The sequence below is a fragment of the Mustela nivalis genome, assembly GCF_964662115.1.
Source record: "Mustela nivalis genome assembly, chromosome: X".
Taxonomy (NCBI): domain Eukaryota; kingdom Metazoa; phylum Chordata; class Mammalia; order Carnivora; family Mustelidae; genus Mustela; species Mustela nivalis.
In genome coordinates, this window is record NC_139040.1 from 111,305,916 (window position 1) to 111,319,272 (window position 13,357).

At 33.8% G+C, this 13,357-nt stretch overlaps 1 long non-coding RNA gene across 1 annotated transcript in view; it reads left to right on the forward strand.

Annotated features, from left to right (window-relative positions):
- The first annotated feature begins 1,148 nt into the window (after positions 1 to 1,148).
- Positions 1,149 to 13,357, forward strand: part of LOC309856516 — a 60,671-nt gene continuing 48,462 nt past the window's right edge. Inside the window, exon 1 of the long non-coding RNA XR_014307248.1 lies at positions 1,149 to 1,221. This is a non-coding gene — a long non-coding RNA (uncharacterized lncRNA). The remainder of the gene's footprint in view (positions 1,222 to 13,357) is intronic.

Sequence of the window (13,357 nt, forward strand, 5' to 3'; positions counted from 1 at the left end):
TGGCAGGATTGTTTTGTCCTGTTTTTAAGCCATTGCAGTTTAAGCAGTAAAACCTAATAATCAACATTAAAAAATGATTTTTGTAGTTATCTGAGGAAATAGTTGTGGCTAATAAGGGACTAACATGAAAAGTATAACCAATGATCGGGGCACCTGGGTGGCTCAGTGGGTTAAGCCGCTGCCTTCAGCTCAGGTCATGATCTCAGGGTCCTGGGATCGAGTACCACATTGGGCTCTCTGCTTAGCAGGGAGCCTGCTTCCCTTCCTCTCTCTCTGCCTGCCTCTCCATCTACTTGTGATTTCTCTCTGTCAAATAAATAAATAAAATCTTAAAAAAAAAAAGTATAACCAATGATCAACATAGTGAGCTCTTCAAGTACCTGCTAGTATTAATCCCACAGGTTCTGACAATGAAATTGTTATAATGGTGAATTATATCGTCATTGATATAATGCTGTTAATGAAAATGAAGATTATACAGTATTTTCAACAAGGAAACTATTCATATAATAGAAAGATTGACTTTAACCTAGTCAATAAACACCAAAAGTGAGGGTGGGGTGAAGGGATAGAGGCTGGATTATAATAAGTATTTGACTTCTTAGGTCTCTGATCGTGTTATGGTTCTTAGGTCTCTGATCGTGTTATGGAATTTGGTTTGTGTAGTCCTCTCTGGATGCAAAAAAAAAAAAAAAACCAAAAAACTGATAAGGAATAGGAAATTAACTCTATTTCTATTAAAATTACCACATGAAAATAGTATGCAAATATATACTTTTGAAATTATACATGGTTAGTTAGTTTGGGGAAATGGCTTGGTTTAGGAATCATGTCACAATCAGAAGAATAGAATCCCTTCAGGGTGCCTGGGTGGCTCAGTCCATTGAGCATATGACTCTTGATTTCAGCTCAGGTTGTGATCTCATGGTGATGGGACCCAGCCACCCCCATCTGGCCCCATTGGATTGTGTGCTCATTGAGGAGTTGGCTTCAAGATTCTGGACCTCTGCCCATCCCCACGCATGTGCACTGTCTCCCTCTCTCCCCCTCTCTCTTTCTCTCTAAAATAAGTCTTTTTTTTTTTTTTTAAGAAAGAATAGAATCCTTTCAGAAACTTTCATGTGGAGTTATTCTAGGGTGTGAAATATAAAATTAAGAAAACATGATATTTTAGTAGATGTCCACAATAGAAAGTGTAAAGCAACTCTCTTAAGGACTTGGGTAAGTATGCTGAATCATCCAATAATTTGTGATTTAATTAATCAACTTAATTTTTGTTAGTGTATTAGCATAGATACATGTTCTTCAGGATTAAGGTTCAAATGTAACTTAGTTTGAAATATCAAGTTTTGATTTATTGTATATCAAGAAGCCATAGAGTTTTGCTTTATTCTTAGTTTTAGGTTCTGGTATAGATTAATATGAACAAATTTTATAGAGTGGGTACTCATATATAGAGTCATACTGTGTGGGACATCTATAAATTATATGTTCCTAAATACTCTATATTTTACTTGTTTTTGTTTTACTGTATCATTATATAGTTGATGACTGTACAAGATTATGAATTTTATTTTGAACTGTTGGATACCCCTGGAATGACACTCAAATTGAGAATCATAGTATATTTAATGTACAATTACGAATTCACTTTTTGCTAGAGTTCTTGATCATATAGAATTAATTGAAGTTGCAGAGTGAGAAAGCAAATTTAAGATTGAAAACCATAAATGCTGCTGTTGAGAAGTTATTGTAACACAGTAGATACTAAGTCAATATCCATTGTTTGAGCCAATTGTACAACATAACGCACTAATCATTGTATCAATTATGCCCATTACATTTTAATAAAAATTATTTTTCACATGATAGAATAATTAAAATAATGTATAGCTACCAAATATATATCCATAGATATGGATAACTTAGTACATAAAATTGAAATTCTAGGGGCACCTGGGTGGCTCAGCTGGTTAAGCAAATGTCTTCAACTCATGTTGTGATCCTGGAGTCCCAGGATTGAGTCCCGATTCAGGCTTCCTGCTCAGCGGGGAGTCTGCTTCTCTCTTTGACCCTCCCCCTTCTCATGCCCTCTCTCTCTTATTCTTTTTCCCTCAAATAAATAAATAAAATCCTTAAAAAATGAAAAATAAATAAATTTGAAATTCTATGAACAGTTTATAAACAGTGAAGAATTAGTGTCCTATTACATTAAAATATCCTTCTTAAAAAGCTACTAATCCTTTTATACTTTCTTTAAGCAATTGGCTATAAAACAGATTTAAAATGTAAATCTCAACAAATTGACATTCAAGACCACATAAGAACGCATGCCATAACCTCAGACTGAAAAGTTCATAAGAATTTTGGAGAGTGAAATATATCAGCTAAAGTATAACTTGCAGAAGGTATAATGTATTAAATCTGGAAGGTTGCTTGACTAAGCAATCATTCGAAACTGAATAGGGGGTTGGCAATGGGTCAGCTTCTGGCAATTCAACTGAGAATTCAATCCTATTACAAGTTTACTGATGGCTTTCAGCTCTGGGATATATTCAAAAGCACAATTCATAAACTAGAATAACTCCAGGTAAAAATAATCTATATTGTCACTGAGCTCAAATGAGGGTATTTACATTATCCTGCCACATGAGAATTTCACTGCTGTTTCTCCAGGATGCTTTTACACATTTCCTATTGCAAGAAATGGGCCTTAGTTAGTATCATGCTTAGAATCATGATTCAATTATAAAATTCAATTTCATATATGTTCTCCTATTTTTTTTTATCCATGTTATGACTTATGAATAAAAATTTCTGGGAATTAAAATAAAGGAAGGGGCGCCTGGGTGGCTCAGTGGGTTAAGCCGCTGCCTTCGGCTAGGGTCATGATTTCAGGGTCCTGGGATCAAGTCCCGCATCGGGCTCTCTGCTCAGCAGGGAGCCTGCTTCCCTCTCTCTCTCTGCCTGCCTCTCCATCTACTTGTGATTTCTCTCTGTCAAATAAATAAATAAAATCTTTAAAAAAATAAAATAAAATAAAATAAAATAAAATAAAGGAAAATCTTCGATTTACCACTTAATAATAGAACTTTTGATTATAGCAAGAGGTGGTAGTTCTTCTAAAGATAACAGAGCATATTTAAACAAATATTTATTGAGCAAATACTATGTCCTAGATATTTTCTTAGGTACTGATTTTAATATACTTTCAATCAAAATATTTTATTTGAAATACATTAGGTGCCAGAGATTCCTGTAGGATCAGAGGTTACAATGGTGAATAAGCATAAGCTCAGTTACTGCTTTAACAGAGAAAATTTCCAGTGGCAGAAGAGAAACAATTTAAAATATCAACATTTGAGAAACATTATAGCAGAGAAGTATGGACGTTCCAGGAGTACCTAAGAAGGACACTTAACTTGGTGGGGGGGTGGGGTGATGGCAGGGAAATCTCTTCAGAGGAAAGTGACATTAATACTGAAGCTGACATGTGAATAGAATAGTGTTCAAGAGGGAGAAAAATCATATTTGAAGAGTAAGAAGAGGGATCATGGTGCATTCAAGTATTTATAAAATTTTTACTCACATATGAAGATGGAATATTGGATTTAAGAAAAGCACAAGAAAACTATATCCTATTTTTATATTTTTATATTTATATATTGTCTGTTTGATGTCTGTATACACTATTTCTCTCCTGGTAGAGAATTGCCATAGTTTACTGTGTGCTATTTGGTAATACAATAAAAAATGTGCTTTTGCATTTGTATTAATAGATGAAATTGTTGTCTGTTCAGTGATGCAAAAGATAGATATATACACATATACACATGTGTATATGGAAATATTAATCAAGTTAAAATCTCAATCCTGAACAACTAGAATTTTTTACCCCTTTGGCCATATTCTTCTTTAATAAAATGCACGATTTTTCTCTTATGACCAGAATATATGGCTCAAGTGTTTCCCAAAAAAGTTGTAATTAATATCTGCAGATACTTTGGGCCTTTTTTGCTCCCCAGAAATTATTACAAATACTTGAGAAACAGCTTAAAAGAAATCTTGTAGTACAGATGTTCTAGAGGTTTATAAAATATGAATCCATCATTTCCTTGCTTTTAATAAATATCTTGGCTAAGTCTGAAGCAGCAATGTACAAGCAAATGGATTTAACTTCCTTCTTCCTCTCCTTCACCCCACCAAAGGAATGCTCATCCCTTCTTTATATATGGTAGCATTAAATAAAAGATATTAAAATGTGATCGAGTATTTTTCAGATGATAAAAATTAGATAGATGCATCAAGGCAATGACAGAGTGTAGAATAATATAGCTGAACAAGATAGATAACATACTGCCTTTTATTAGTCAATGCATAAACAGGGTTTGCTGATTTCTTTCATGTTGAAAGCTAAAGCTTTTCTCAAACAGAACAGTGTTCTACTGCAGTACTGGATTGTATATTAATAATTTAGCAAAATCCAAATTATTTCATACCTTTATCTAGTCAATCATACATGCACTCTTTTTATGGTAACTATTGTATGTGTTTACACTTCATATGATTTTAAAAAATATTTTTAATACACCTGTCAGAACCTTTTCGGAAGACTACAGTGATTTTAATAAAAGAGTGTTCGTCCCAGCCTTTGCTTGCTTGTTGTAGCTAGAGATGGTTCTCTTACCAGCAGAGTTCTCACACCATCTTCTCTCAACATGAGGCAGTGATCATTTTTTTTCTTACAAGGTAGGGCCAAGCATGTGAATTGTTGGGATAGGATTTTAGTTTTTGGTTGTGATGGTACACATACATGGGATATCTTTTTCATCCTGTTTTATAACTTCAAATTGTCATTCTTGTAATAAATAATATTAAATAAAAACTATTGTATCTTCATTATTTGATCTAAATATAACACATATCAACAGTTGTGGAAGTAACCTTAAAAAGCTATTTTAATTCAAAATTTTTGATGGTATTTTTGAGCAATAATTAAAAACCATTACTTTTTCCATTCAGATCTCTGGAGCTATGTACTATTTTAAGTCAGTGAATGAAAGGTTCAAATTTCTGAGAGTTAAGATCTCAGTCAAAAAGGTCTTTACAATTTTTCTAATTAGATTAATTTTACATGATAATCAAATATTACTGACTCTGGTTCCTAGCCCCTCTTAACTACTGTACCAGTTTAATGATCTAAGAAAAACTTCAAAGCATGTATCACCCTGTAATTCCCCTCTCTTAACTCTTATAACAGTTGCTGGGAGGTTTGTCCACGGTCAAGCACTGTGAAAATTAACTCTTCTCTCTCTTGAAGCGGACCATCTTCCTTTCACCAAAAAATGTTTGACAATGATAACATATAATTTTATCTTCCATTTTGGATACTGGTTAGGAAGTTTCCACTATTCACCAAAAAGATATTTCAAGTAGCAAGCCAGAAGAGTTTCTGATGACACACCACTGAATACAAAGAAACAGCCTTTGCTGCTCTGCATTTCCTTGCTATAACTTTCATAGATTATCCTGTACACTGGTATGGCTTAATCCTGTTCACTAAGTAATAGGCTGACAACTCTTCATATTCACAGAGTCAGTGGAAAAGAAAGGCCCTACTCTATTTCCAAAATCTCAGCTCCATGTCAAAGAAGCTAAGATTTTCCTCAACAACTTGGTCAATATCGTTAGTCAACCTCATGGCAGACAATAAGAGTTCATTCATTCATCTATTTATTCACTAGATACTTAACATTTGCATAATATAAAAAGCCCTCAATTTTTTTAAAGATGGAGGGTAAAGATTCTGCTGTCTGTGAGCTCTGGGTATGGCATCATTGTAACCTAATTCTTTTATTTTTTTAGCAGTGTTTTTGGTTATTATTTTCTTAAGATTTTATTTATTTATTTGACAGAAAGAGAGAGAAAGAGAGAGTACAAGCAAGGGTAGCAGCAGCAGGCAGAGGGAGAGGGAGAAGCAGACCCCCTCACTGACATGGAGCTTGATCCTAGGACCCTGGGACACGACCCCAGACTAAGGCAGAAACTTAACCAACTGAGCCACCCTCGGGTCCCTCATTGTTACCTAACTCTTAAAAAAAAAAAATCATTATCTTACCCATAATGAGGCTTGTGTTTGCACAGAGATCCGCAAACTTTAGTGTTGGCTATTTTCTTTGATGAATATTTGGATCACAGTTTAGACTTAGTTTAATTTTATATTCATTTAATATAAAATTAAAATTAACAAAATCTTGCTAATGCTCTGTACTATAACAATACAGAGAAGAGAAACTTGTCACAAGATTTCACAAAAGTTCACAAAGTGTAGAAGTATCCAAAATATTTTATATATATAAATATATATAATATATAACATATATACATATATAACATTTATCATATATAACACATATATACATATATACATATATATCATATATATATATACATTTTCGTGTATGTTTGTATACGGTGAATTGTCCTATGATAAAAATTTATTAGCAGTGGGTTAGCAATCCACTGATTTAGCCACTAAATCAAATCAGGGGTTTAAGGAAAGGTGTCAGGGACAGGAAAAAAAATCCGTTTGAATGCACAGCATTTATCCAGTTGGAAAATATGGTTGAGAGAATTCTGAATAAGGGTCTTTTTTGTAGAGTGTAAAAAGCCAGAGAAGTTCAGTATGTTGGCTAGATAGAAGAGTGTTTTGGTCACATGGTAGAAGATAAGGATGCAAACGTAAGGGCAGATCATGAGAGACCTTGTGTAACAAAACCAAGAGATTTCTCGTGAAGGATTTTGAGAGAGGAAAAGCTGCCTCTTTTATTATTATGCTGCTGATGATTGGTAAGTGGCAAAACTGGTGACAGGGAAGTTAGGAAAAACATTACTATAAGTCTGGGAAATTAAGATGGCTTAAATAAGGCAAAGGGGTATATAAAGGTGTGGATAGCTCTGAGTTCTATAAGATTCAGGATATAGTGACGTATATTTGTCTCTCATCTGTTTTGTCTCACTTTCCTGCTTGTACTTCTTGGGAGTACTCCCAAATAAACTACCCACAACCAAGTCCTTGTCTCAGAATCTGATTTGGAGGAAATCCACAGGTGCTATCTTGTCGTTCTTCATATCTCAAACATCCTCTCCGGCCAAGAACCTACAGATGATCTCATTCAATTTCACAGCAAAAAGTAAAGTTACCAGCATAATATGGCCAATACTAGACATGTACACCAGCTAACCTGATTTTAAACCACACACTCTGTCTTTTTTCCATTACACAGGATGGCATCTCTCTTCTGTCTGGTGCCAGCTCTCCATTTAACCACTGAAACTCATTTTCCATTGTCCATTTAAGGACTTTGCACTTGGAATTCCTTCTTATTCTTTATGGATCATTATTTGCAATTATCTATATTCTTTACTAATAAAGCATCTGTGATAGTTTTCATCTAGTGGGGAAAAAGAAAACCTTCCTTGACTTTGCATCCTCCTCAGCTGCGTACATTTCCTCTGCCCCCCTTTAGAGAAAACATCTCCAAACAGTTATCTGTGCTTGCCCCTCTTTATTTTCTCACTTCCAATTATTCTAGAAGACACTCCTATCAGATATGGATTCCCACTGTGCTACTGAGATCACTTTAAATTACCCAATGACTTACACATTACCAAAATCAAAGCAGAATTTTAAGTCCTCATCCCTTCCAAACCTTTAATAGCTTCTGACATTTAATCATTTTCCTCATAACACTTCATAAAACTTGACATTTTGTTGGTATATATTTATTTGATTTCTGTTCTCCCACAGAAGGTAGGCTCCACGAGGGCAAGAACTATGTACTTTTTTAGTTTACTATTTAATCCCTAGTGCTTAGGACAGAGCCTGGTAATGTTCCTGAATAAATTGCTAAACAGATGGTACAGAAAGCTACAAGAATGCTAACTTTGGTTACTTGGTGATAAAGAAAAAGCCACCTTGTCATTTGAGATATTAAAAGCAGATGTAGGAAAGTGCTGCTTCTCTAATCTCTAAGCAAACTGAATTTTCTTAAATATTGAACAAAACATCTGATATTTTTAATAATTGGAAATTCTAAAAGGAAAAGTCATTTTAAGGAATTTCAAGTAAAGACTTGATGGTCCTCATGTGGGAGACATTAATGTGACTGCTAATGGATTTTAACAGAAAATTCAAACATGATAAAGGAGAGTATATTACTCAAGTCATTATCATCATTACCATCATTTTAAGTTGATGAGGCTAGAAGGAATAACCTGAAGCAAAGGCCAATATAGAAAGCCCAACCACAAGAGGCCAATTAGAAGTATTTCTACAAAAGAAATGAAGCAAATCGTATGTTTATTTTAAACTGTATTTAGATTTACTGTTTGAATTGTTTTAGTGGCTGATTTTTAGAAGATTCAAGGAGTAGCAGCATAGATTCATTTGCCTGTCTTCCAAAATATCTCTTCAGCAAGTATGCATTTTTTAAAACTTAGCAAAAAGAATGAAGTGTTAACTTATATGGAATGTTCATAATTTGAAGTCAACCAGCATTTGGAAGTCTGCCAACTTTTCTAGCTATGATTTGAAGAAAACCAAAAAGCAAGAAAGCCATGCATTTCATATCAAGTCTTGACAAAATTTGTCTCATAATTTTCATTTTTCTCAATCAGCTGCTAAAGGCACTCATTTTCATCATCTTGATTAGATGCTGTTGTGACTGATTACTGGCTTTAATAGTTCTTTTTAATGGAACATTGTCATTTGCTTTTTCTATGATTACCTTAAAATACCACATATAACCCATTAGGGTTTTTTTTCTATTTCTTTTTCCAAATTGTCAGTTCCCTTATTTATTTCTAGTTTCTTCCCTATATATTCCAGTTCCTCCTCCAAACCCCTCATTTCTGCCAAACCACTCAGGGTGCCCAAAGTCATCTCATATTCAGCATTCCCTTATCATTTACTTAAGCTTATGTTAAATCCAGCTTGGTCCATGAAACCTTCCACTAACTTATAGGAAGCAACAATAAGATACCTATCTTTCTTTAAGCAATTCATAAGCTTTACTATTATTCTTTTTTGTTGTTTTGTTTTAATTTTTAATTTTTTTTACTTTTTTAAAAAAGTTCATTGTGTTATGTTAGTCACACAACTATTTAATGTCTATTTGCTTTGAAGGTAGTAAAAGAGCAAAATTATGTTAATTCCCCTAGAAGCCGAGATGTTTTTTTCTATTCTAGTAATAATAATAACTCACAGTATTTTTGCTATTAGTAGGATCTAGAGTTATGGTAAGTAGATAGGATTGGTATCATTTCCTTTTTTAGGACAAGAAAATGCAGGGTTTTTTTTTTTTTAAGATTTTATTTATTTATTTGACAGAGAGAGAGAGAGTGATCACAAGTAGGCAGAGCAGCAGGCAAAGAAGTGGGGGGGGGGCAGGCTCACTTCTGAGCAGAGAGCCGGATGTGGGTCTTGAACCCAGGACCCTGAGATCATGACCTGAGCTGAAGCCAGAGGCTTAATTAACCCACTGAGCCACCCAGGTGCCGTGAAAATACAGGTCTTAAGGATTATAGAACAAAGTTTCTTTACTTACTGATACTACAGTCTTCCCACCAGACAATATTAATATTTGAATTAACTATAAATAATAGCTTTTTGGGAATTATTGAAATTATTGTTTGATATTTCCCAAGAAAATGCAGTATACATGATACTAGAAGGCTTTTTATGTCATATACTTTAGAGTTTTTTTATTGTTAAAAATTATTTCTTTATTTCTTAAAAAAAAATTCTCAACTAGACAAACCATAAGTGACTCTTAATCTCACAAAACAAACTGAGGATTGCTGGGGGGAGGGGGGTTCAGGTGAAGGGGGGTGGGGTTATGGACATTGGGGAAGGTATGTGCTATGGTGAGTGCTGTGAAGTGCGTAAATCTGGCGATTCACAGACCTGTACCCCTGGGGATAAAAATATATTATATGTTTATAAAAAATTAAAAATTAAAAAAAATTCTCAACTAAATAATGTTAAACATTCACATATTGATGACATTTCCTTTCTAATTATAAAAACTACATTCTGAATAAATTTGAGCCTTATTTGGAATTTCATATTCCAAGGCTTTGCAGTCTCCAGTTAGAATTTGAATAGCTAATAACTGTGCCTCATTTCTAAATTGAACTCTTTCGGTGATATTTATATAGCAAATATCATTTTATAAGAATGCAAACTTAAAGCACATTTAGCTGTTATAATGAAAACCTCTACATGGTCTGTAATATGATATGAATACATTTTTTATAATGTCTTATAGGGTTTAAGACTCATTTAGAGATTGTCTTGCTCCCCACTGTCATATCTGATTCTCATTGCAATGCTTACGGGTAGGTAAGCAAATATTATCAAAGTTTTAAATGTGAGCTGACTGAAGTTCTGAAAGGTTAGGTATGTTGCCTAAGGTTATAGAACAGGCACGGAAATACGAAAAATGAAAACCAAATTTCTGACCCATAGGCCCAAAGCTCTTTTTATCACAGAGCTAACTTCAAAGTGCTGCAAGGGATTTCCACGTTACTTAAGTCCATATCTATAGCCCTATAGATGAGTAATGTAGACTCAAATGAGATAGATATCTTGCCCTTTCCCTCTGTAAGCCTCTCCATATATTAAAATAAATCATTTCGAAGCTTATTTTCCCCCTCTGGATATTATTTCTTAATGTTCACACTTTTTTTTAAACTTATTTTTTCATATTTGGGGACTCGATAATGTTAAATCTTCTTATTTTCTTTTTTCTTCCCCTTCCAGTTTTCCCTATTAGTCATCATCACAGTTTTCCTCACATTCCTCTTCTTCTACTCTACATCCCAATATGACTTTTAATTGAGATGTACTTAATTTATGGATGCTATCTGAAATATAAATTGTGCATCTGTTTCTTTTATTAAATCTGTTAAGCCTGAATTGTTTCTTAAGTTTCTTAAACTAGTTTTAATTTGGTTATGAGAAAACAAAAACAACAACAGCATTTTAAATTTTTAAAATTTTTTTGATTTTTTAATTTTTTAAAAATTTATTTATTTGACAGACAGAGATCACAAGTAGGCAGAGAGGCAGGCAGAGAGAGAGGAAGGGAAGCAGGCGCCCCACTGAGCAGAGTGCCCAATGTGGGGCTCAATCCCAGGATCCTGGGATCATGACCCGAGCCGAAAGCAGAAACTTTAACCCACTGAGCCACCCAGGCGCCCCCAAAACAGTATTTTTTAAAAAGAAAAATGATAGCTGCGACATTTTGCTTTAATAAATCAAAGTTTTCATTAAAGTTTAGCAAGCATACACAGAAGTACACAATTCATAAGTTACAGATTGATTAATTTTCACAAATAACACCCATGTGACTAGCATGCAGAGGAAGAAATTTAACATCATTAGAAATGATGAGATTTTAATTGTGATTATATTGGATTTGTGACTCAGTGTCATTATATTTCTCAACAGTTTCCCACACTTTACAGTGTATAGATCTTGCACATCTTTCATTAAACTTACACTTTGGAGTTTCATGTTATTTGGTGCCATTTTGTTTTGTTTGCTTTTTTTTTTTTTTTAATTTAAGTAGACTCTATATCCAATGTGGGGTTCAAACCCATGACCCCGAAATCAAGAGTCACATGCTTTTCTGACTAAGGCAGCCAGGAGCCCCTTTGATGACATTTTAAATGGTATTTTTTATAGTAATGTCATTTTTTAATTATTTGTTTGTGGCATTTAGGATTACACCTGAGTTGTTTCTTGAGGTTGTACCAAGTAATCTTGCTAAACTGACTAATTTATTCTAGCACAATAGCTATAGATCACTTTTAGATCAGATAACCACATAAGTATGCAACCACTGAATATGGCGATTGCATTCCTTCCTTTTCAATCTTTATCCTTTGTTTTTATCTTTTTCATGCATTATTGTCCTGGCTAGGGCCTCCCTAAAATGTTAGGTAAAACTGGTGATAATGAGCAGACTTGTTCCTCATCTCAAGAGGGTAAGTTTTCAATATTTTATCAGTAGTTATCACATTTGCTTCAGTTTTCTGAGCGTTGTTTGTTTTTTATTGTATGTGGTAAATTTTGTTCAATGGCGTTTCTGCGCAGTTTGGGATAATCCTGGGATTTTATTCCTTTGTTCTGTTAACTTTGTTTGATTTCTAAATGATACAAACTATGGCTTTATTCTTGGATTAAACATTATTTGTTCATGTGTATTACAACTGATAGGTCTTAGACTCAGTTTATTAAACATCCTATTTCTTTGCATTTGGCCATGATAGAGAAACCTTTGATTTTATTCTCTTATAAAATCCTTGTCATCTTGGTGTAACATTTCAAATGGGTCAAATTTAGCCTTACTGGAAGTTTTTTTACTACTTTTATTTTCTGGAAGAAGTAGTGCAAGATCGGTGTTATTTCTTTCTCATTTATATGGAAAAGTTCACAACTTCAGGGACCAGAACCAGGGTATGGAGTTCATTTACAGGAAAATTTCTCTTTACAGAGTCAATTTATTTAATAAATATATAATTAATAAGATTTTCTTTATTTTCTTTTTTTTTTTTTAAAGATTTTATTTATTTATTTGACAGAGAGAAATCACAAGTAGATGGAGAGGCAGGCAGAGAGAGAGGAAGGGAAGCAGGCTCCCTGCCGAGCAGAGAGCCCGATGCGGGACTCGATCCCAGGACCCTGAGATCATGACCTGAGCCGAAAGCAGCGGCTTAACCCACTGAGCCACCCAGGCGCCCCTTATTTTCTTTTTTTAAGCATGTTTTCCTTGGAGTTTTATCATTTCATGTCATCAGATTTATTGGTGAGATGATTGCCCTTATATTCTAAATACAGAGTATGTGTGCCTTCTCTTTTTCTTGTATCAGTCTTACTAGTTGTTTATCAATTTCATTAATCTTTACAAAAAAAACTTTTTGATTTTGTTGATATTCTCTTTGTAATTTTTAAAATTCATTAAATTTTGTTTTTAATTTTATTGTTTTCCTCTATTTACCATTTTTTTTCTAAAGTCTTCTGAGAAATAACCAGACGTTGAATTTTCCAGCATGTTCTCTTTTCCATTTAATATAAGAAATTTTCTTTAGACACTTGTCTTGGTCCATCCTATACATGAGCAAATATTTATTGAGGTATATTTAATATACAGTAAGACATACAACTTTAAAGTGTACATTGTGATCTGATTTGTATATATGTATATATCAGGAAACAAGATATTAATCCTATCTGTTACCTGCCAAAATTTCCATATGGAGCTGCATAATCACCTCTTCTGACTCTCCC